Source organism: Agelaius phoeniceus, chromosome 7 (genome assembly GCF_051311805.1).
Source record: "Agelaius phoeniceus isolate bAgePho1 chromosome 7, bAgePho1.hap1, whole genome shotgun sequence".
Taxonomy (NCBI): Eukaryota; Metazoa; Chordata; class Aves; order Passeriformes; family Icteridae; genus Agelaius; species Agelaius phoeniceus.
In genome coordinates, this window is record NC_135271.1 from 47,273,340 (window position 1) to 47,298,431 (window position 25,092).

Here is a 25,092-nt window from a genome sequence, read left to right on the forward strand (position 1 = left end):
CAGGAATGGCACATGTTCATGTTATGACATAAACCCTTTTGATTTATGCACTGCACTTATCTAGTATGGTCTGCTTTTCTTTTTTTTTTTTTCCCACCCCTTTTCTGCTTTATTTTCACATTTTTATTAGGTATCCTCTATAATGAAATGTTGTTTCTACCCTTGCACCCCAGTCCTGCCACTGCACTCCTGCTATTCCACAGTCCACAACACTGCACACATCCTTCAATTAGATAAAGCAGGCACAAACACCACTAACAAGCTGCTATCTTAGCCTTGTGTAACTTCCCAGGCTATCAGAAAATGAATGTATTTAAATGTGTAATATGAAATCCTGACCCTACTGTAACCAGTGGCAGATTTCCCTGCATTTCACCAAAAGCATGTGAGCATCCCCTGGCACCTGGCTAGCTCTGCTTCCAAGCAAAGTGAGTCCTGAACTTGCAGAGACCTGAAGAGCCTCAGATATTTGTGTCCTGTATTTCTTATCACAGGGGACTTCAAAAAAAGAAAGAATTGAGATTTATTGCACATAGAATATTAAGTTTAATAAACTAATTTTAAACACAGCCTGTTTCTGAATTGTTTGGGTTGTTTTTTTTTTTTGCTCTCCACCATTTTAGTAATTCAGATTCAGAACTGATTTATGCAATGTTTTCTTCTAAAATATTTCTTAAAGTTTTTTTTCCAACTGTTATTCCCATTCTTTCTATTTTTACGTTAATTTTGTGTTCAAGATTACTGCCAAACTGACATCAGTAATGTGATAAACTTCTGATTCTGGCCGCCAACCTCAAAACTCATGAACTTCCCCAGACATCCATCTAGATCATATATATTATATCATATCTCTGCTAACTTACACCCTTCTTAGATAACCTGTATCTACAGAACAAATACTTCCTAGGGCATAGATCCTGTATCCATCTTCATCAACCTGGGTCAATGCTGATCTGAAAGGATTACGAAAGTAAGAGATGACTGTTATTGCCTTGTTCATCAAATATTTGATGGTTCTAAAGGACCTGTCACACAGAATGCCAATTAAGATATGAGCTCAGGTTTATTACAAGCCATACTAGGAGGAAAAAATACTTTTAGGTAAGCCATTACTTATTTGTCACCATGAGTAATGACCTCTGGACCTCATAATGACCTGGGTGCCAGGCTCAAAGCAGAGCAGGAAAAGCTTCCTGGGGGCGATGCGAAATCCCTGCTCAGCACTAGAGTGACAAAGAAAAATGCCAACTGGAGAAAACATACCCCAAAACCTGCAAAAATGAGATGAAATGGTTGCTTGGAAAAATTTGGGCTACTGACAGGGCAAGGGGGAATGGCTTCATATTAAAAAAGGATAGGTACACATTATATAAAGGAAGGAATTCTTCCCTGTGAGGGTGGGCAGCCCTGGCACAGGGTGCCCAGAGAAGCTGTGACTGGCCCCGGATCCCTGGAAGTGTCCAACGCCAGGCTGGACATGGCTTGGATCAACCTGGAATAGTGGAAAAAGTCCCTGCCCATGGCAGGGGAATGGAACAAGATGAGCTTTAAGGTTCTTTCCACCCCAAACCATGCTGGGACTCCATTTCTGGATTGCATCATAGTTTATCTTTTCCTTTACTGATTTTTCCAAAAATTCTTTTCTACCATGAGTTAGGGAAGAAAACAGAACTGATACAGGGTGGTATTGATGAACCTGGCTGAGTTTGAAGGAAGAAAGGAGGAAAAGACAGCACACTCGGACTGAAACCAGGGAAACCAGCACAGAAAGAGGATGGGAAGTGCAGATAGTGGAGGTGCCAAGGTTGACACACTGGAGAGAAAAGGACATTGGAGAGCACAATGAGAACAGATCCAAGAAATAAACTTGGACACAACCATGTAGCTCTGACGCATCTTAACTTGCTCAGATCAACAATGGGATAATTAGGAGGGAAAAAAAAAAAAAGATGGTTATAGCCACAGGCAAAAAAACAGTGTCTGCAGTCTTGGCTTAGGCAAACTGGAGGAATTCAATAGCATCATTAGAGCACAATGGAGCCTGGCTTCTAGCATGGCAAAAAAGGCTGAAAACTTGGAAAGCTTGCAAGAGGTAGATCTAAATTTTCTCCACTGTAAATAGAAAGTGATAAGACTCCACTAACAAGCAGATCGCTTATCACTGCCCAGCTCAGCACAATAAACTGGTGTCAAGAGAAAACTGTGGTGACAACTAGCAAATTCAGATGTAGAGCCTGAAATGACATTGCCTGTGCTTCTTACAGCAAGGAAAAGAATTAAAATAAACCCACTAATTAGGCAACACCCTCCTTGATTCACTTCCGTTACTTCGCAGCGCTTCCAGAATTTATCCCGACTCTGAGAGGCTCTCATGGCTGCTCCTTTACTGGCAGAGAAGCTGCTAACTACCAGCACTAACCAATTTCCCTGGCTTTACAAGCTTAAATAACACCTGACAGCATGAGTCCCCGTGAACATGCCCACAGAGCAGCCGCGTTCGTGGCTAATGGACTCACGCAGGGCACTGGAGGATATGCTGGAGTGTATTTCCATTTAACACCTATTACAAGGGGAAGAAAGGAAAGTTTATTATAATGGAACGTGCGACATAAATATATGTCAGTTGTCATTCCATGTGACATCAACTTTCATTTTACCTCGGGTTATTATTTAAGTAATAAATCCTAACAAGGTGAGCTTTATCATCCCACAGTGTGTATCCGGGAGGTAGAGACACAAGGTGATGGCAAGAACGCTCAAAACATGATAATTCCTGACAGCTGCTGCTTGAGCACAAGTTAAATTGAACAGTTTATCTCAGCATAAAGATGTTATAAGGTTTTATGTTTAATTTAAAAAAATTAACATAAAACCCAGAGAAAGCAGAGTTAGGCAATCTTTCACAAACATGACATACTACAATCACTGCATAAGCTGGATTAGTACTTATTACCATGCTACTAGAGAATTAAGCTGTTTTTAGACCACCAAAGAGCTTTAAATTGCAACTTTTGTCTCTGTAAGAGAAACCTATATTTAAAACGTCTGCTAAATTCAAATTAACAGCTACATCATTAACTTACCATCTAACAAAACCCCCTACAATTCAACTGCTATTATGGTGTCCTTATCGAGACCTATCAACACTGCAGCATTTAATACATACAGTGCTCTCCAATAAATACAGTGAGTGAATCCTCACTAAACCTGTGCTGAAGGTCACATTCCTAAAGCTCTGCCCCAGCTCTCCTCTCCAAAACATCCCTGAGCATTTTGCTGTGTGACAAGTGACCTTCTTGCACAGAGCAGGACCATCCCACGTGCAGTAGCCCCACTGCCTTGGAGACTGGCTGGATTTCAGGGCCACCATCCACATAAACTGCAGTCTAAAGCCATGCTTGTGCTTCATCTGAATCAGTTCACAGCCCTTCGGAGGAGCTGCTTGTGTGAAATTAGTTAAGCATGTGCTTAACTAAAATAAATATTCCTGGGAAGGAAGCTGAGTGCACTTGCAGGTTCAGAGATGTGACATGTCCACAGAATTCTCTGCCCTTTGCTACTGTCTTCCCCATTATTTCACTCCAAACAACTGAAAATCAGTAAAATCTAAAAGCCCTTTTTTTTTTTTTAATTACCAGCAGACAAAATGACTAATATGGGTTTCCACTTCTATCAAGCAAATTATAATAGTGAAGGTGCTAAAGTATTTTTATTTGGCTTTATAAATCTTCTTTGTGTCAGGCAGCCATGATTTACTCTTTTATGGCATTGCCCTAAATCTTTCAATTAAATTCCCATGCAACTTAACTAAAAACACATTTTGCCTTCCCCTTGGGAGACCACACAGGGCATATTTATGTATCTATGGATATGGAGGCTGAGCTCTCCGATCCGCAGGCTCACAGAACAAAGCAAGTTTAAAACAGCACCTGATTTGTAGTGGGATGCTCCTCAGTCTGGCAGAAGCTCTGCACGAAGGACAGATAAACGTGGCCACTGTTTGTGTGGCAGTGCAGGTAACCCAGCTGTCCCTGGAAAAGGGGGATTGCTGTAGGATACAATCCTGCAGCAGCAGCAGGGACTCTCCTGCTCCACAAATAAAACCCAAAGCCACAATTCTCTGCTGCAAAACAACGACATCCACAGTAAAATGAGTTTATGATTGAAGATCTGGCAGCCCAGAAAAGAGCTACGAGCACTCGTCATCCTCCAGGAACAGTATAGCAATAAAACAGACTAACATTTGGATATGGCTACAAATATGAACCTTTTAGGGGAAAAGGCTAAAATAAATACTAAAATAATACTGTTCAGTAGGTGGCACTGATTGAACCAGGGAGGCCCTGGCACAAGGTGCCCAGAGAAGCTGTGGCTGCTCCTGGATCCCTGGAAGTGTCCAAGGCCAGGTTGGATGGGGCTTGGAAGAACGTGGGACAGTGGAAGGTGTCCCTGCCCTTGGCAGGAGTGGAATGAGATGAATTTAAGGTCCCTTCCAACACAAACCACCCTGTGTTTTTATTTCTGGATTGCACCACGGTTTATCCAAACCATTCTGCCCTACATTGCCCCCTTAAAGGCCAAGGCAAAGGCAAGAGGCTTGACCACAGACACATCCACCTGGAGAAACAAGGGCTCCAAAGCTGATGGAGGCTCCCAGTGCCTCTAGATCAAACCTCGTGGCCAAGCTTCCTCCACCAAACAGTTTTCTTTAATTTCAACCCAGCAATTAGCCAAGTCCATGCATTTTGCTTTCAGTTACCTTTCAAATGTAAACTGTGTCTCAAATAGCACTGTAAATGCCTGCAATCTTAACAGACCAGTTACTTTTGTTTGTTATTACACACATTTTTATGTGATCAACTTACAGAAGTTGCATTTTTATCACTAGCCCAAGAACACACAAATTACAACTGCATATAAAATGCTTTTCCTTTTCCCATTACACAATAGACAACACTGAATTTCTGAACAATAAATACTAATAAGTGGTAATATGTGACAGTAGACGGTATAATAAATAATAAATTAACAATAATTTTTTGACATGGAATGTACAAATGTCAAAAAATGCTTATAGATATTTTAACTCATAAATTAAGGTTTTTGTAGATAAAGATAATTTGCAATGTTTACAGAAATAATTAAGTCTTACTATTTTAATGGTCTCTATTTTTCAGAACAAATCACAAGGGTTGTCATGCCTTTCATCTTAATTAGGCCATGTGTTTGTCTTATTTATTTCTATGTACTTTCATAAACGTTTACAAATATTAATTGTAAAGAAAAATATTTTTTTCCTCTTGCTGTAATTGCTATATGTACATACAGTACAGTAATAAATATTCATGGCTGCTACCAGTTCAATATTTAGAATTTGGGAGTTGCCTTGTATGCTAAAATAAAGCAGGAAGGAAAAGCTTGGTTTCAACTCATCCTGCCAATCCCTTCTTTTTATGTATTTTTTTTTAAATACACAATTTCAAAGATTTTAAAGTTACATAAATGCCATTTTTTAATTTGCAAATCATTTACGCTCTCACAGTTCCTCCTTACCCCTCTGATTCTTTATTTCAACCAGTATTTATGTACTGGAACCAAATATCAAACAAAATTTCAGGCAAGATCCTTAGCCCACACAATTAAGAGCCAGTCTTAAATACTTTTCCATTATTTTTTATGACCTTTAACTCAAAAAGGTATCAAAAACCATGTGAAAACTGTGAATCAAAACTACTTCTCTATGTAATATCAAGAAGTAAGCTTGAAAGAGACTCTCACCGAGCAGACTTTTGAGGGGGGTGTATTCTGTTTGAACTGCTTTGCTTTTCAGGCAACGACACTGAAGCTTCTTGAATTTTATTAAGTGTGTGTGGTACTATTTTTTCCCTGATTTGTAATTAAATTTGGCTTCAATTAATTACTGACAGATGCACATTTTTACTTTAGTGGCCAGATTGTTCACCATGGGCTCCATCGGCCTCTGTGTTCCCACAAAGGGAGAGGTCAGGACCAAGCAGTCAGAGCTGTGGTGATGGGGGGAAGGAGAAACCATGAGTCCACATCATCCTCCTCACTAAAATTCCATCAGCAACAAACAGTGAAGCAAAGGAATTTTATCAGAGCAGAGAATAAGCAAATCAGAATAACCCACTAGTGAAAAGCAGCTATTGCTGGGTGGTTTGTATGAGATGGACAGACTAACTCTGCTCAAATAGGTGCTGTGATGGAGCAAAGAAAAAGTAGGAAGCAAGATAAATAGACAACATGGTGGCTGAAGCCAAAAAATTCACCACAGGTAAACATACAGGATGCAGTGATGTATAATGAAACGACATTTTAAAAGAAAAATGCTTGCAAAACTGATGTTCTACTCAATTAGGTAACATTTAAGCAGCATTATTTATTGGTTGTAAGGCTGCAAATTAATTTAATTTGGTATCTTATCTGTCCACCTCTGGAAAGAAGCCAAATATGTCAAATGCCTGGCATGGACAAGGCAGTATGGCCAAGGGGCTGTAGCAGCACGGAGAAGTCCTAGGGCTACACATAACTGCACTTCTTAATCTGAACAGCAAGCCTTGAGCATCCTTACCTCACATCTCCTGGTGTCAGCTTGGATCCAGGATGGCACAGAGCAAACAGGCAACATCATGGATATATGGATCCCACTGCAAGCAAGGCTCATTTATCCCACAGAAAGGGAATCAATCCCAGCACAGCACAGACCCACCACAACACTCAGGGCTTCCCTTAAAAAGGGTTTGAATCAAGAGATGCTTGCATAAAGTAGAACAAATGAGTGGAACTCATTTCCCACTATTTTAGTAAGTTTCGGCAAAGTGAAAACTCAAATCTTCCCCCAATTTTCAGGTTTACACATTTTGTATTTTAAAACCACAGAAGACCTGCTCACTTTGCACAACTGCAGAGAAAATCATGGAATCTCAGAATAGTTTGGGTTGGAAGGGACTTTAAATACCATCAAGTTCCAAGCCCCTGCCATGGGGAAGCTTTGCTGACTGTTTAGTGTTACATTTCAAGTGCCCTGAAAATCCTGTCTTCCAAAGTATTTCAGACTTCTTTTTATGTTGCTTTATGCACCTTAATATCTAAACACTTTTTTTTTTCTTTAAGGAATTTGAAGACTGTGACTAAAAGGAACTTTCTTAGCAAATGGCTTTCACATTTTTCTAATATCCCACAGCTCTGATTTAATCTCACACAATCTACAAACAACAAGTCCTTTAAAAATTATTTTTATGGACTGTCTCAGCTAATTTTCCTAAAAAACTCCCACTCCAGAGCGTCAACCCAAGGCAATAACTACTGCCTAAGAATGGGGACCCTCAGGAAAAGCAGGATTCTTCCCAGAAAACTAATACAGTCCTCGAAAAAACTCAGACTGTCATAAAACCTGAGCAGCTGGCAACTCTGTCACCATGAAGTATCCATATGGAAGACCGAGATGTGTCAAACTACCCAAAACGAGTTTGGATAGTGCAGAAGATGGAATAAATAATTCAGTATCTTCAACACTTTCAACAGCAGGTAGTAGATATGCTACCTGCTCCTACAACGTGCCAAAATGTAACATGTGAGTGAGAGCAAGCGAGAGAATGTGAGTGTCTCCAACCTGTTTTCATGAGGATATTTTGCTCGAGGAACTTCTCTTTTTAGAGGCATATGATCCATATCAGATGTTTGTCAGGAGCAGGCAGCATTACAGAACATTAGGAATAACTTAGTGATTTTTAATATATATTCACAAAGTGAATTCACAAAGTCCTCCGTATACATGTATTAAAAAAAAAAAAAAAAAGTATTTCTATCAAATATTACCAAAAAAATGAAGGGGAAATACGTATTTCTCCCAAATGCCCTTCACACTTCTAGAATATTTGTTGCTGCCACAACTTTCCTGCTGTAATATAAGCTAAGCAAACTATCCCATGTGCTCAGCAAAGTGGCAATCAGATCCACAATTTAAATATTTCTGCTCCATGTTCATGACATAGTTCAACTATAAAAATACATTGTGCAGTATCAGTCTTCTGCCATCTCTTCCTATGAGAAACAGTTACACATTGGTGCATAAACCTTCATAATTTCTACTCAGAGAAGATAAAGTGACACTTCTGTTCCCCAAGAAATTAAAATAATTTAATGCTTAAGGGTCTCCAGACCTGTCTTTGGAGGGACAAGCTCCTTCCCACAGTGATTTATCCACCAACGCTCCATCAAAAACACAGGGATAGCAGGTAGACCGATATCCAAAAGCACATCAGTAAGGAAAATGTCAAGTTTTGTGTACTGCACACTATTTTGAGCCCCTCCACTTTCTGATTAGAACATTTCTGTAACTCAGCAGAGCCCACACTCGCTACCAGATTTGAAGGATTGCACTGAAATGGCTGAGCGACCGACTGAAGTGAGATTTCAAAGAAGTGAGACAAACACTCGCCTAAATTCAAAAGCTGCCAAACATATTTCATCAGACTTTCAAAAGATAATTGTTTTGTCTGTTCTGAATTAAGCTTTAAGTGCTTTAAGAAAGGTTTCTCTACAAACATGGCTAAAGATCACAAAGGGGAGCATTTGGAATGAATGGAACCCTTCAGTCATATATTTATTTAATATCACTTGCATCATGCCTGGAATATACCATAAGCTGCTTTATTTCCATTTCCATAACATGATTTTAAGGATAATCTATACTGATGTCCTACCATTTTATTTCACATGTTATCATAACAGGGTTTTTATTTATAATGCAACCAGGGAAAAAGAAAGAAATAAACTCAGTTCTGCAGCGTGGAGCTCCTGACAGGGGATGCAAGGGACCGATGCAAGAGCTGACACAAACAGGAGAGAATTCAAAGAAAAAGAGAATATGTCAAACTCATGAGAGAATTTAACAACCATGCAAATTAAAACTTTTGCCCATTTTTCTTCTCCAGCTCCTGGCTGAGAGTTTTGCAGGGTTAACAACAACATTAGACATTTACAGTCATGTTTGGTCAGCTTACACAACACAGACCTGACCCTTGAGTGAGCAATCCATACCTCAACACTGCAAGATGCTGGTATTTCCCCACATGTAAAAATCCAATAATAAAAGAATAATTTAAAAAAATACTTCTAGGCTTCCCTATGTTTCACAAATCATGCTTTCCCAACACTTTCTCACACGCAACTATCATTTCAGAATTCTTCCTATCATTAAATAAAGCATCCAGTGATGAATTCCCATTATTCCCAAGGAAAATGAAAGAGAAATATCTGCCTCTGGGGTTGAAATCATATGTTACAAAGTCAGAACACCACACCACATGCTTTCTAATCTTTAAGAAAAAGAAACTGAGGCCAAGGCTTGTTTATCAAGAGCCACCAAGGGAACGAGTGAGAAGTCAGGAGCCCAAGCCAGAGCTGAAGATAAGTGAATGTCATGGTCTAGTGATTTAATCAGCTCCTGTAAGATCATGTAATTGTTTATGTATCTTATGGACCCTGCTCACCACAGCACCTGACTGGTTTCCCAAAACATTATCTTAGTTAGAGCACACAGAGTGATTCAGCATTTTCAGATCTCAGATCTTCACTCCCAGAGAGATGTTCATGCACAGATGTCTGCGTGCTTGCACATGCAGATACACAATGCATAAATACGATATACGCACATATTTTCTAGCAAAATCCACCAAAAAGCTATGAAACATTCTGAATTGAGCTATTTAAACTGTGGCCAGGAAAACTGTTGACAAGAGCTAATTTGTTATTGAAAAAAGATCGTGCATCTCTCCATGACAGAAACCTAAAAATCTGTTCAAGATGGCTGGGCAAGGAGATTTCATATCTGCAAAGGCTGAGCAAAGTAAAGTAGTTTTTGGTCAAGGTCTCCAAATAACACCATTTTTCCAGCAATGCCTTTGAACTGCACATAAAACCTTTCAGGATCTCCCGAAAAGGAAGCTTGACTCAAGCTGTTTGTCAAGATGACTGGAGATGTTCTTTGGAAAGTATTTCCAAAAAGTTCGGGAGCAATGGTAGCTGTACAATCATATGGGATTAATTTTCTGTATATATCTCTTCATATTCCTGGAAGAAACAAATTAACTTGAAAATTCAAAGATCTTTATACAGCCCTGTGCTCCTAGGTACAAATATTTAAGTAATCTTTACTTACTGTCACACACTGAAATGGATATTAAATTATATTAAATTATTATAGATACAAGTAGTAAAATTTCTTTTCTGCTTTCTCTGTTAGCTCCTGTATCTTGGTATTTCTTACACTGAACATAAAAGATATTTAATATTATCTTTGATTTAAATTGCTTCTTCTATTAAAACACAAACTTTGTGCTGGATGTATAAACACCTGCCCAGAAATCTCACAAATTTTCCCTGTAAAGGATCACAGGTTTAGAAAAACAGTATTTATTCTGAATATTCCTTTCCACGATGGTTTTGGGATGCCATCCCTTTAACCATCTTTTTTTTTTTTCTTTAAAATAAACAAATATATGAACAAACCATACAGAAGGAAGGAACTTCAACATTTCAGCCTCAACTGAACCCAAAACTTCCTGCTGAGCCCTATCACTCCCACTTGTATGTGCTCAGCACAGTGGGAGCTGCCCCAGCCTGCAGGTAACATGGAAGGGGTGAAATGCTCCCCTTGGCTTCGTTTAAGAAATTAAAAAGAATAAAATTAATGTTTAAAAGAATGGGGGGGAAAAAATAAAATGCGGGAAATGTCCCCCTCTCTTGTTCAAGGTCCTGTGGATTGACTTGATGAGAAAGGATGAATCTGGTAGATAAAATCTAAAAAATCCATTTTTCCCTTCTCTCTTGTTCCTGTGTATTAGCAGAAAGAACAAAATGAAGGAGCAAGGAACTGGTGAAAAAAAATCAAGCCAGAATTACATCCGTCAGGGTGATGGAGTGCAGTGTCCTGCCCAGTCCCACCGCAGACCTCCTCAGGGCTACTGTTTCAAGTAAAAATTAAACAAGATGACACAGAAACAGTCCAAGATTGACATTTTCCAGCTTTGTGTCATGTTACATTATTTGAATGAATCTCAACTTTTAAAAACATCCAAAGGAAAGCGAATGAAGGCTGAACAAAACAAAAAAGATTTGTAAGAAATAAGACTCTCACTACAAGAAAGAGAGCCACCCATGCTGATACTACCAAAGGTAAGAATATTTTTAAGGACACTGTTACCTATCCAGACACACTTTTTGTTGCCAGATTAATATGAAAAAATGTTTATTATTCTACCAGTATTTTTTCCCTTTACTCAGGTTGTGTCCATAGGTCCATCTCAAGGGTTGGTGATGAAGCCCAGTGTTCCCACCACAGCTGCTCTCCCAACCATCTTCAAGATCCAGAGTCCACAGAAAAGGGCTCAGCTTTATTGGAAGGATAAAGCCCTGAAACTACTGAAAAAGCTGTTGAGAAGTATGAAAAATAATATGCAGGATTTTTTCCCTCAGTTACCAAGAAATTCAAAGCAGCCAGCAATCAACCTCCCTCTTCTCAGCACTCAAAAGCACTTACAGAAAGCCTGTTCTTAACCCTGCTGCACAGGAAAAACTCCCTTTTATCTTCCATTTATTTTCATTTTTACCTGAAAGGCAGAAAAGAGTTGGTTTTTATGTACACCAAACATGAACTGGACTTTTTTTGCAGTGTATTAGAGTGCGGTCACCTTCTCCCCATATGAATGCATACCTGGATTTCCACAAAAATAAAAAAATAAAAAAATAAAAACCACCAACAATATTGCCCTTCTGATTTAAGCACGGCCTGTTACTCAATGTAACGTTCATCTATACATGTTCTCACTGTTTAAGAACTTGGCGCAGGTGTTATTAATAAAATAAATTTATTTTTAAAAAGGATGCTATTCTATAAGCTTTGAAGCTCACACATAGTCTAACTTAAGCCAGCTTGGGCTCATCTGGTCTTTAAATGAGCCCTTTCATGTGGTCAGCCCACGAGCCATACGTACTGCTGCTCAATCACGCCACTGTACATCGTCAGCGCGAGGATGATTTGCATGATTTGCATTTCCTGTGCGCTCCAGCTTCAAGGAGCTCCAAGCACCACGTACAAAAGAAACCACCGCCAAGTAATGCAAAGATTTTTTACTTAAACCAGATGAGGCTGTTTCAGTCAGCCTTGCCAATGGTGAAAAAGGAAAAAAAAATATAAAAACCAACAAAAAGAGGGGAGGGGGAAATAAAGTCTCAGGGATATCCTGTTAAATAAGGATTTATTTGGAGGGAATCTGAACCTTAGATGCATACCCTTACTTTTAAAATATAAAAGCTCTATGAGACCCTTAAGAAATATGGCCTAGCAGAAAATAATTCAGTTAAGAACTTTTCTTCCCCAGTATTTCTTAGCTTTTGGCACTACATTAAGTTAGTTATTTATTTATTTAATAGCATATAAATGGATTCTGATTACATTCAGTTTCATAAGGTAGAAAAACTAACCTAACTAAACTGAATTCACTGATAGCTGGTTAATACTTGTCCCTGTGAATAAATCTTTTATTTTATCCCAAATGATCAATAAAACCTATTGGACAAACAGCTGAGACAGAAACAGCATTACAGTGGGCTTCAATGAATAAGAACTAAAATTAAAAAAAAATGTACCAGAGCCTCGTTGCCATGAAAAACAGAGACAGATGGGGAGCCAGACCTATATGATGCTACAAATAGATGAATATCTTGTAAGGATTTCAACAAATGTTATAAGACCCAGTCAAAAATTGAAAAAGTACAATGCAGCAGCACAAGCAAATCTGAAGTTCACCTGAAATCCAAGCCATACTATTGTCATTATATAGATTATCATGTTTCAAAAATAACAATAAAGATTAAAGCCTTTATAAAATCTCTTCTAGATAATAGCACAGCCGAAAATGTCATTATTTAGTACAAAGAAAATAAAATTAAGGAAGTTTGCTGTAACAGCTACTTGGGAAATGAGGTGCATCTTGTCCCCAACTTAAAAATACAGGTGGGAGTGTGAACTTCATGTTCCAATACTGGATTGGATGGCAAGTCTCTCTTTAAACTGGCAGATAAATTGAGATGACTAAAGACTAAAGGCTGACTGAGTGAGATGTATGTACCCAGCTACAGAGAGCAGCCTGACAGAGACCCAAGTCAGGCTGCTCCAGGAATCTGCGCATCATCATGCTCCAGAAAAACCACAGCAAACTCCTGGTGCTGCTGCTTCCAAGGGACACTCAATTTTAGAAAATGAAGTTGCATTTTCTTTGGTTTTGGTTGTTTTTCTTTCTCTGCGTTGTTCAAATGGAACCAAATACAAGATGTGGGTGAAACCGTAACCAAGGGGTTAAATTCTGTCTTGAACACAAAAATTCCACTTATTTCATTGTTGTCTGCAAATATACAGTCAAGAGCCACATTTAATCACCACGCGTAGTTTCTATATTATGACTGTAAGATTTAGTAATCGAAATGGCTACCAGAATAAAAATGCACTCTGTCATTTTTCCACTTAGACAGCCCCTGTATAATGCTCTTAAAGGTCAGCTAATTTTATTATGGAAAGTAACTAATAACCTTTATTAATTCTTACGCTCGCAGTTTTCGAACACGTCAACCAAATAAATAATACACTGCAGGAAGACACCACACAAACCAAGCTGTTGAATACAATCTCTCTGCATTTGCAACAGACAAAAGAGGTCATTAGAAATGTAATACATGGGGGTTTTTTGCTCTGGAAATTAGGAAAACATGGATAGACAGAGCTTTTTAAAAGCCAGGCTGCTGGTCCTCCCCCATGTTCCAAGATGCTGAGACCACCAAACGAGGTGCTAAATTCACTAATACCCAAGCACAACCATGATTCCAAATGTTATGCACCACCTTTTCTTTTTTTCTGATTTTCTAAATTTACAGGATGTGGTCAGTATTAGAGACCACAGGAGTTTTGCTTAGAAACTTTTCTGCTGTCTTTCATTTAATAAAATGACTGAGAAACATGAAAATATCAAAGTTAAAAATATATGTGTTTATATTTTATTCTCACTTTATCTCTTGCATGAAAAGCATCATTTTGTTGCACACTATATAAAATTATATAGAATATTCACATTTATTATAAGAATATTCACCTTTATTAAGGATTTTTGCTTTCCTTAAGTGGTTCAGAATGCAGAACTGCTCATGGTCAGCCTCTCCTAGCAAAATGCTTTAAGTGAGTTTGTTCCTAAGAAACATTACTGCACCTGAAACTAAAAATAGATGGTTATTTTCATCCATTTAATCACATGAGGAAAAAGACACAGTTTGTACCAGTCTTCTTTAATTTACAAAATAATTCCATAACGAGCCCTGTGTGTTTATATCATGAAAATCCCTGGCACTCAACCTCCGGGCTCACACACCGGCTGCAAGTGGAAGCAAAATGGGGTTTAAAAGATTCCAGCAACAATAGTCTTGTGACTAAATCAGAAACAGAAGCACAAGTCATGAGCCAAACAGATGCCTATCGGTTTCCTTGAGCTTAATCTGATTAAAACATGGCTCTCAAAAATGTTAAATAGAATGCCACGTCAGAGAGCTGGCAAATGATAAAAATAGTTCACGACAGGAAATCATTATTAAAGCAGCGCTAGTTGTGTATCTGTTATGGAAATTTCCCTGTAATTTTTCTAGGTTTCCCCCTATGCTTTTTGTTGAGTTGCTATTACGATTTTTTTTTTTTCCTCTCAATAGCATGTAAGTTTGAGATGTAAAAAGAAAATTATCACTGCAATTTTCCAACTATACTCTGCTCAATACCATCTCAAGTGTGTCATACATCATCTTGTCATTCACTTGAACAAGAAATCACATAATATGCAGAGGTAGAAAATAATCCAAAATAGGGAAGTGCCACTAGGGCAAAACCACATTCATATGCCAACGCAGGGGAAAATTTAAAAAAAAAAATGAGACTTCATCTTAACTTTAAGCATAATGAAAGCATCTTAAAAACACTTAATTGGAGAAAATTTTCAATGAAGAGCTGCTGGGAATGACAGGAGAGCTATTCTAGAGTTCACCAAACAATATTAGAAAAACAAACCATTGAGAATATGCCATTACAAATTAACCTGAATGTTTTAAAAAGCTTACACAATTAAAAGAAGATTCAGAGTCCTAAGAAAAAAATTTTAAAAGAAACTCAGTATTTCTATCCTCCTATTATTACCACTTTCCTTCCAAACATCCTCCAGATTATCCTTCAGAGCACCCCATAAAATACAAACTAGAGTTGTAGTATCTAGTCCTGACTTCAGTTACATAATCCAGAAAAAACTTTTACAACCAAAAACCCCAACTAAACAAAAAATAATCCCTAAAAATACTTTCAAAATATCTTCTCTTACTCTAAGGCTAATTCTAATTCCAAAGTCCCTATTTTTCCATACTGAAGAGACTTCAACAAACTTGAACAGCCACCCCTAAAACTCTCTGGATTCTTTTTTTTAAAATGTCACTGATGGGAAAAAGCCTCCATCCATCAAATTAGCTTTTCATTCAAAAGAGACATTTCATCACTAGTGATGATTCAGGCTTCTCCCAAAAAAAGCCAGGATTAGGTGGTCACTGATGCAGCGCCTCTCCATCAGGACACCCAATGTCCCTCCTGTACCTCCACTCCTCCTCCCTCCCCCCTGCACCCAGCAGCCTCTAACACTGACATGGACACTTAAAACAGGAAGGGTTGTTTTTAAATTTTAGGTCAAACCCATAATTATTTGCCAGTGGCACATCATAAGACAAACACATGATGTGGGGGAACAATGAGGTGCTTCAGAGACAGGTCTAGATGGAAGTAGGGCTAATCTTTAATTAAATTCCAGCTACTGCCCACCTAAAATCCAGAGGTGACAATGCAATCACAGCAAAAGTGACAATTTTTAAAGACAGCAGAGTCACCACATGTTTTGCAAGTGTGTCTAAGACCTCCTTGATTTTTGTCTTGGATATTTAGCCAAGCTCTGCCTCACTCAGCATGAAAGGGAATGTGCATCCTATTAACAGCAGCGCTTAAACCTTATTCCATAAAGAGTTTTCCAAGAGCACTCACATCTATTCTTCTTAATATCCCTCCCACATTAAGAAATGATTATCTAATACAGAGAGTAATCAGCTCATAGTCTTACTACAGTCATCCTCCTTGACAAAGCAGGCAAAAAAACACCCAACTGTGAAGCATTAGAAAGTCAAGGTTCAAAACATCCCCATTTATTGAGATCAATGCAAATTTATTTAGATCTCCATGCAACAAGACCAAGTGATACAGACTGGTAAATTCAAATTCCCTACTTCTGCAGTGGGCCTTCACCAGGACACACAGGAGGTCACAGTGAAGGACACACAGCCTCAACTGAGGGAAGAAAAGCTGATGACAGCTAATCCAGAACTGGTTTAAATGTCAATTTTAACACTTTACCACGTCAGACCATTGTTAAGCACCAAATTTCACATTGTCCTGCCTGTTTTCTAATCTGAAATACCAATATAGAAGAATGGACTAACAGATGATTAATTTATTACAGTATTACACACCCTTTCAGGTGAGAACTGAATGGCAGAGTTCAGGTGTGCACCAAGAGCCATCCAGATTGATGCAAATTTGTTCCCAACCTCCCCTTTCTCATTCCATAGCCCCTCTCAGATCCATTTTCTTTGTATTACCCCAGGAAATGAGACACACAAGAGGAAAACAGACATTTTTGTGGTGCTTAGGAGCAAAAATATGTATGTGTAGAATTATATAGAGGGCCAGAACACCTCCCATCACTGCAGGCTAAATGAGTCATCCACTTCAGAATAATGACCAGTAATTAAACAAGAATCTGTAAAGCTGTTAAGTGCCTTTAACAATTCCAACCTATGACACTGAGGGGGTACAAGCTCCCCATGTACTGAAACCATCCATATGATCTGTCATACAGCGGAGCCTCTCACAAAACAACCTCTCACCCATGGAAATGCTTCTCCCCAAGAAGCCAAACAAAAACAATTTAAAATATTTATGGCCATAAATTTCAGCTCTGCTCCATAAACTGATGAGGAGACATGACATCATGCTAACTACCTAGACCTGTCTGGTTGATAACAGTCCCAGGTTTCAGGCTGAAGACTGAACTGCAGGAGTGTGGAAGGGTGTGAACCTACAGGTCAGCACAGATGCTGATCACAAATCTGACTGGCCAAAGCCAGAGCTGACACTCCAGCAAATATAGGAGGTCTGGCTGTGCAGGACTGACACCACAAATACAAGTCTTGCAATATTTTTGCCCTCTTTTCAGCCTCCTTGGACTGGAAGAAGGAAGGATTTCCTTAAAGGGACCTAATTGCTTCATCCTCTTGTTCCTGTATCCACAGTTCCGTTTTCATATGGTAGAGATTCCATATATTTCCTGAAGCATTAGCAAAATAATAGCAAGCTCCATGCTCCAATGGGACATTTCTATCTGTTTTTTATCAGCATAGCAAGCTGCATCTCCCTTTGCTCCATGGTTTCTCCTGAGCTACATACTTTAAGTCTCCACTGCCTTACTCAAGTCCTTTCATACAGCTCACTTCTAAATCTTGTCTAGAAGTATTTTTACTCCCTTCCAAACCCTTTACTTCTCTAAGTGCCAAGCACTTGGCTGGCCAATATTCCCAAATCAGGCTTCAAAGAGGCGATTCCAAATTGTCTTGACTCAGGTTGTGACAGGAAGGGGCAGGGGCCCCCAAAAGCGTGGTGCTCTGCTGCTGCAGGAGGGAGCAGATGGCCACCTTCCAGATGGCAGCCAACCTTGTCTCACCAACTGCAACATCTGTACCTTGAGTTACATCTCAGAGGATGGTCCTGACACAGACTGCAGGTCAGTGCCCACGGCTCCCGGCCACACGGCTGCTCCACGAGCCAGAGCATTTTGCAAAATGCAGAATGACAAGCCTGAAAAAAGGTTACGACTAATTAAAGTTTGTAGCAGGGCACGGTTGAAAGAGAGTTCAAAAGTAGATGTTAGGGAGAAATCCATCTTAAATATATATATTTTAAATGTTTCTCCAATCCAGTGTTTTGTCCCCAGCCACAAACATGCCTGGCTTTCCACATGGCACCTTGCAAACCTGGAATTAAGATGTGAACCATGCAAACCCAACCAACCCTGATGGTTTTGCTTCCAGGTCACCCCATGTCACAGAACGAGCTCATTTTTCAGCTTCCAGACCAAAAGTCTCTAACAGCACTACAAGAGCATTCAAAATGGACTGGATCCAGCTTTAAACATGATAAACTTCCCAAGGCTCAGTGAAACAGTGGTCAATGAATTTTAGCTTCAAGTAGCAAAGAGTAATTTGTGAGTCCTGTACCATCTAAGTCTAATTTTAACACAGCCACAAATTATATTGTTTCTTCACATGAACTTAATTCTACTCCTCGTTGGGGCAGTTAAACTTGAAACCTACCAACAGGAAAGTAACTAAACATTTTTTTCTGCCACAATAAGAGGCTGATGTGAATTAATGGTTTCACCAGTTTTAGAGTATATATTCATCTACAGTTTATTTAATAAATTTAAAAATTAAAATCTTGCTGCTTTCTTATTCTGAATGCATAACCTCCTCAAAAAGGAGGTCCTTCCAGACATTTAAAAGGAAAAAAGTGTGTTTTACAATAGGAAAAGGGAGCACACTGCATTTCAAATCCATTAAAATATAAAATTCTGGTTACAGGCTCAACAATCTGCCTAATTAGTTTTTTCTAATTAGCAGGATGCTCTAACCTCTTTAATAAGACTTCTGTGGACAGAATGTTCCATACTGGTTATCCATCTGAGGAAAAAACTAAACAAATACTTCTGAAGTGCAGCTAATAGAACAAACGTGGCTGGGCTTCATGGTCAGAAGGCTGCTCTGGCATGTAATACTAGCAATCTGCAAAAACATGAAATATTCTACCTTGGATACACTACTGCTCACAATAAACACTCCTTTGGATTTCAAAGGCATAAATGAAAGATACTATATGCAAGAGTCCATGAAGTTACAGTTTTAAACCACATGCTGGAAGCAAAATAAATAAAATAATATTTTAAAAAATAAAATTAAAATTAAAATCAAAATAAAATAGGCATTGACCAGACACCATAGAAAAGTGAACTGAAGAGATAATGGGAAGGCAAATACCACAGTGATGCTGTAAGAACGCAGAGTGTGGTTGCAAAGCTCTTTGGCCGCACAGCAAAGCATTTGCTGGGTGCACACAGCTTTTGTATCTTCCTCTTCATCATTCAGAGCCTTAATCTGTACCTAGCAATTAATAGGCAGCAGTATCCAAATCCTGTTTTATCCAACAAAAACCATTTTCATGATTCCTCTATATCAACCATGCTGTTTAAAAACTATGGGTTAAGAGAAATGGGGAGCCCCAGCAGTATCTGTGACCAGAGGAAAACCCTGGAGATAAAGAAAACCCAGTCCCCTGCTCCATTAGGAGTTTGCAGAGCAGCTGCTGAGCTTCATCTCAACAGCTGAAATATCCTTTATACTCCTTAAAAACGCAGGAAGCACACAAGCATCTCAAACTCCCTGCCACCAATTCATTCACCCCGATTCCACCCGTGGCCCCAACATGTTGGTCTCATCACCCATCAGCAGACAGGAAAACTATTATACCCTTCCCTTTTTTCCAATCAGTATCTAGGAAAACAAGAGCCATGTGCAAAATATAATCTAAGAACAGTCCCTTGAAAACCTCCTGCTAATGACAGGAGGTACAGAGGCACCATAAATATTGACTTCAAACACGCTGAGCCCCAGAGACCCCACGCACTCCACAATGTCAATGACCTTCCATGCAGCTGTTAGCATTGGAAATTAGGATTTTTCAAGTACAGATGCTTACTTTAATGCTGAATTTATATTCCACTCATCATAGCATAGCATGGTTAACAGTTGGACTTGATGCTCTTAGAGGTTTTTGCCAACCTTAATGACTCTGAGTCTATGATTAAAATTTAATATTTTTCTTCTGTACTAAAATGTAAAACTATATAAAAATATTTTCCAGTGTGTTTACACCAGAATGAGTTTTAATTCAATGCAAGACCACGCTCCAGGTTCTCTGCTCCATGTTAGAAAAAAATGGAAGAAAATGTAGGTTTTATTATTTCTAACTCATGATGCGATTTTCAATAATTACATTAAACTCTAGTTTTCCAGATTATTTTGTGGCAAATTACTCTTTTCTGACACTCCTCCCTACCACTCCTGCCTATGGAGCTTTTGGGGAAAAAACCTGAGGTCTGTGTTTACAACACTTCAGACCTGAATGCTTCTACAGCCACAGAAACCACTGAAAACCAATTCCAGATCTGGGCCCACAGGATCCTCTGCAGGGCTGGTACAAAACCTCAGAAAAGCAAATTCTGCTGCAAGCCAGATTCCACCTTGAGTAGGTGGCAACACAACAGTCTGGAGGAGGTAAAGGTGAGGGCTGTGTAACCAAGTCCTCTTCCAAAAAAGCCTTTTGAGTGGAAAACATCACTTGAGTCAGCAGTAACCACAAGGACCAGCTGACCCCACACAAGTGAACTTCTCCCAGTCAGGACCTTGAAAATTCCTAGAAGTCATGGAGAAACACGAGGACACCAAATATTTGCTCCTGGGATAACTGAGAGTCACAAATACCAAGAGGTGCCCAACACCTGATGGTAACTCAAGTTCCTCCCAAAGCACCTACCCACCTTTTTTCCTCCCACTTTGACACCCCACAGCTAAGACCTGAGGATGTAACAATAAATTGGAACCAACTTCAGTCTAGGACAAAGAAAGAATTCAAAGTGGTAAAGTAAAAAAGAAAAGAAACACAAGAAAATGGTCACTCTACTACCAAAGGGAAAAAAAAAAAACCTTAAAAAACCTGCCAAAATCACCCCCAAAATTCACCTTTTCCTGTATAGTTTTAGTGTCTTTAGCAATATTTCTCAAAATGCATTTGGCAGATAAAATTTTTAACTGTTAGGCTTTTAATAAAATTGACTACCAGGAAATTTCTGCATTAAAAATAATTTAAAATAATTCAGTTCCTCAGGGTTTAAGCATAGAGATGTCGCCATGCATGCTAACTGCTCCATGTTTAGTGAGTTACAACTCTTCTGTCAGGAGTAGGAAATGCATTTTGCACACAAAAGCCAAAGGCACTGTCAAACCTGCAGCAATCTGCAGAACATTTGGAAAAAAATGCCTGCAAACTAACTGTTACTAGATAATGGTACCATCTATCATTCTTAAATTCCATCTTTAATTAAAAATGGGATATTCTCTTACATAAATAAAAAATTACAGATGTTCTCAAATTACTCCCCTTCATTTTTTTAGTTTTTCCATATATTATATACATAGAGTTACTTGTTCAGAATTTTTTCATGTTATTACATAATACCTTAATACATAAAGATTTTTCCATATTCTAACTAGATACACATAATTTTCCATAGCGTATGCTATATTAAAAAATATTAGCACTCAAGAAAACACATTAACAGAAACTAGTAGGAATGCCATTTAACTGCAAGAAAAATAGAATTTGAAATGAATTTTCTATTGTTCTACCCATAATCATTTACACCTTTTCTTTTTAAAACATTTGGTAAATCACTAATTTAAAGGACTGATGTAGTTACATCAGGTAAGGTGGTGTGAAACATTAGCTCCACTCTAAATACATTTTTCCCCATATAATTCTTTGACATATTTTTAAAAGAAATTAATTCTTCCAGTTATTCTGCAACAAGAAAACCACATATTTGCTTTTGATGTTGTGTCCACTGCTGTTTCCTTCATCCTTTCTTCAAGTTTTGCAACTAGACAGAAATATAAGTTCAAGTGTGCAACAAGTAAAATGGAAATTAAGAGAGCTAAAACAAAAAATGATGAACAAGAAGGCAAGGTTATAAACATAAACAATAAAAGCAGTCAGTGCTCTGAAATGGAAAGCATTCTTTAAAATGACTGTGTCCACTGGACCATCAGAGTAAATGTGCAGGAGGAAGGGAGGAAAAGACAGGGACAAAGGACAAAGGCAAGAAAGGAAAAATACGGTCCAAGGGAATAAAGAAATCGTGGAAATCTTCATTACAGAACGATGAACAAAAAAAAGCCTTTCAGTTGCTTTGTATTCATCAAATATATTCCAATTAATAGATGCAATGTATGTATTCCTAATTGTTTTTTGTAGGGAAGTTAAATTCATCATCATAATGACTCAAAGCCAACCAATACTTAGGCTGAGATGTATTAAAGGGAAGAGGAGGAGGAAATAAATTGATCAAACTGGTATGGGGGAGTCAGAAGTTGATCCTAAATTAAATGTTTTCCATTGTGGTACAATTTGGCACAAACTCCTGCTTAGGTATGTGTTGTGTGTTTAGGGAAGAAACAAGATAATAATGCACAAAATTAAGTGGTTTCTGTGTCAATTTAGATTAATATTCCTGTTTGATACAGAATGGAATTTATGAAGCAACCATCCACCCACAACCACCGTGCCTCAGCTCACACCAGAGTGGGCTCCAAGATCATGGCCTGAGTCCCTCGGATGGCACAGCACCAGCAGGTGATGCCCTTGGAGAGCAACCAATGGACCCCAGCCTTGTCTTAGGGACAGTCATTCCCTAATCCCAGAGGCAGTCCTGCAATCCCAGAGCAATCCAGACGATAAAAGCAGAAAACACCTTTGGACACATTTTCCAGAGTGACCATGGACCTTCAAAATCTACACTGAAACTCATGGACACCCCACAGCAGGTGCTAACAGCCCTCAGCTGGCATGAAAAGCAGATGTAGAAAAAGAATCCTAGAATGGTTTGGGTTGGAAGGGACCTTAAAGATCATCCAGTTCCAAATCCCTGCCACAGGAACCTTGGGGGCTCCAAGGCCCATCCAAGCTGGCTCTCAGGTAGAGGCACATGGGCTGAAAAAGGTAAGGAAAGGCCTCTGGATTCACTCTGCTGAAGACTGGAAGCTGAGATGTCACACCTACCTGAACTAAGACTTTCAAACTTCAGTGTGTTTGGGTCAAGTTAAAGCTTACCCAAAAAATCCCCAAAAGTATATGTGTTTATATTAGCACTGAGGTAGGTCTTCTCACAGAATTGCTTAGCTAAAAACAGTTTGTACAATGCAAAATTCTTTTTCATCATGCATCAATTCACAAAACACAGTCTAGTTGTGGGTACTCATTAAGAAAATTAGTTGTTTATGACACTAGAACACAAAGCTATAAATCTAAATCATGTGCAAAGCAAGTATCTGACAAAATTTGTAATATTTACTTCTTAGTTAAAACAAAAAAAAACCAGTCAGATTAGGAAAAAAATGCAGCACCAAAAAAAAAGGGAAAAATCAATATTTTTCTCTTTATTAGATGCAAACTAAAGCTTTTTTTACTTTCCCTTTGGAAGATCAAATTAGTGTTATGGCCTGGAATGACAATGAATTGTGGAAAGTATCACATTCTTTATAATATAGTAGTGTATATGTTTGTTATTTGAAAATAGAAATGTAATCCATAACTAATCTAGAAATAAAATATATACACAGCAACCATTTAAAAGGACAGATAAAATCCTCATTAAAATCCTAAGTGCAGAAATACTGAATCATAATGCACAATTTCATTACATTTTACTGCCAGCAATGTAAATATCAATTCTCCAGGTGATTCATAAAATTCATTTTAGAAAGAAAAATAAGGATTTCACCCGGCATTTGAGAACATAAAGGAAAACACATGCTAGGGTTTGGAAACCCAGACTGTTCTTTCCTTCTCTCATCAGAATATTTTGCTGGAATTTCAGCAAATCTTTGACACATCAAACAGACAACTGCCATTTCACATTAGCACTTTGTACAGATCACCCAGCAGTCCCAGCCCGCGTCCTCCCCGGCCCCGCACCTCTCCCCGCATCGTCCTCATCATTCCCAGCTCACTTCTGCCAAAACTCAGCTCCCATATATGCACTTCCCCTGACTTCAAAGGAAGGAGCCTGCATTTAAACTCATCTAAACCCTCTTTTAACTATCCAAATTGTGAAATTGCCTAATAATGGGAGTGTATTTAAGGGGAAAAAAAAAAAAAAAAAAAAAGCATGTTGGACAAATTAACCAAGTAAAGTTTTTGGAGGGAAGAGTGCATGTGGGGGTTTCCACACAAAAACGTAAAGAAAACCTGTCACTTTTAAAATGAATAGCTACCATCTGCCAGCATTTTATCTGAGGCAAAGTTGATTAATGCAAAGTGAATGTTTAAGATCACATTGCTGTCTGCCTGAATAAATTTCAGGTAGTTTACTTGGGAGGTTTTTTTTGTCCTGGTTCTTAGAAGATTTTTTTGCCGTTCTTATTGGATCGCCCCCTCCAAGTTTTTCGGCAGCCAGAGCTAAGAATAAAAAAACATTTGTTCTTAAATCATGGTGCTGTACAAGGACTTTTGAGCACCAGAGCATTGTTTCTGGCCCTTCAGAGCAAGAGAATTCATCTCCCTCAAAAGGACATCCCACCTCCTTCATCAGCTTCACAAAAACTTTTCAGGCAGCCTCTCTTCCATCACATTGAAAAGGAAATTTTCGCAGTCTGGTTGTGAGCAGAGAAACAACAGCAGTGCTGTTATCCTCAATAGGAAGTGATTTTGCCTCTAGACACTCCCTAATTTTTTACTTTATTTTTTACTGGGTTAAGCCTGCAGAATTAATTATTTTTTACCAATTATTTAATCATTCGCTTTTATTTACACTATCTTTACCATTTATAAAAAAGCAAATTAATTATGATTCCAAACCCTTTTCCAATTAACTTTCACACCTTGATCTATATTAGCAGTCTGCTAAAAATCATTCTCAAATCCATTTGATAATGCACTCCCCTTCCCAAATTCTCTTTGACCGTTAACATTTTTCAGAAGAACCTTCCAGAACAGGTTTGGGGTGATATTAACCTAAATCAAACAAAACCCAGTTTTACACACGCATTCCCCATGTTACGTTT

At 38.5% G+C, this 25,092-nt stretch overlaps 1 protein-coding gene across 19 annotated transcripts in view; it reads right to left on the bottom strand.

The window, feature by feature from the left end:
• The window catches only part of QTMAN (queuosine-tRNA mannosyltransferase), a 318,519-nt gene that overhangs the window by 234,494 nt on the left and 58,933 nt on the right, over positions 1-25,092 (bottom strand). The window lies entirely within an intron of this gene.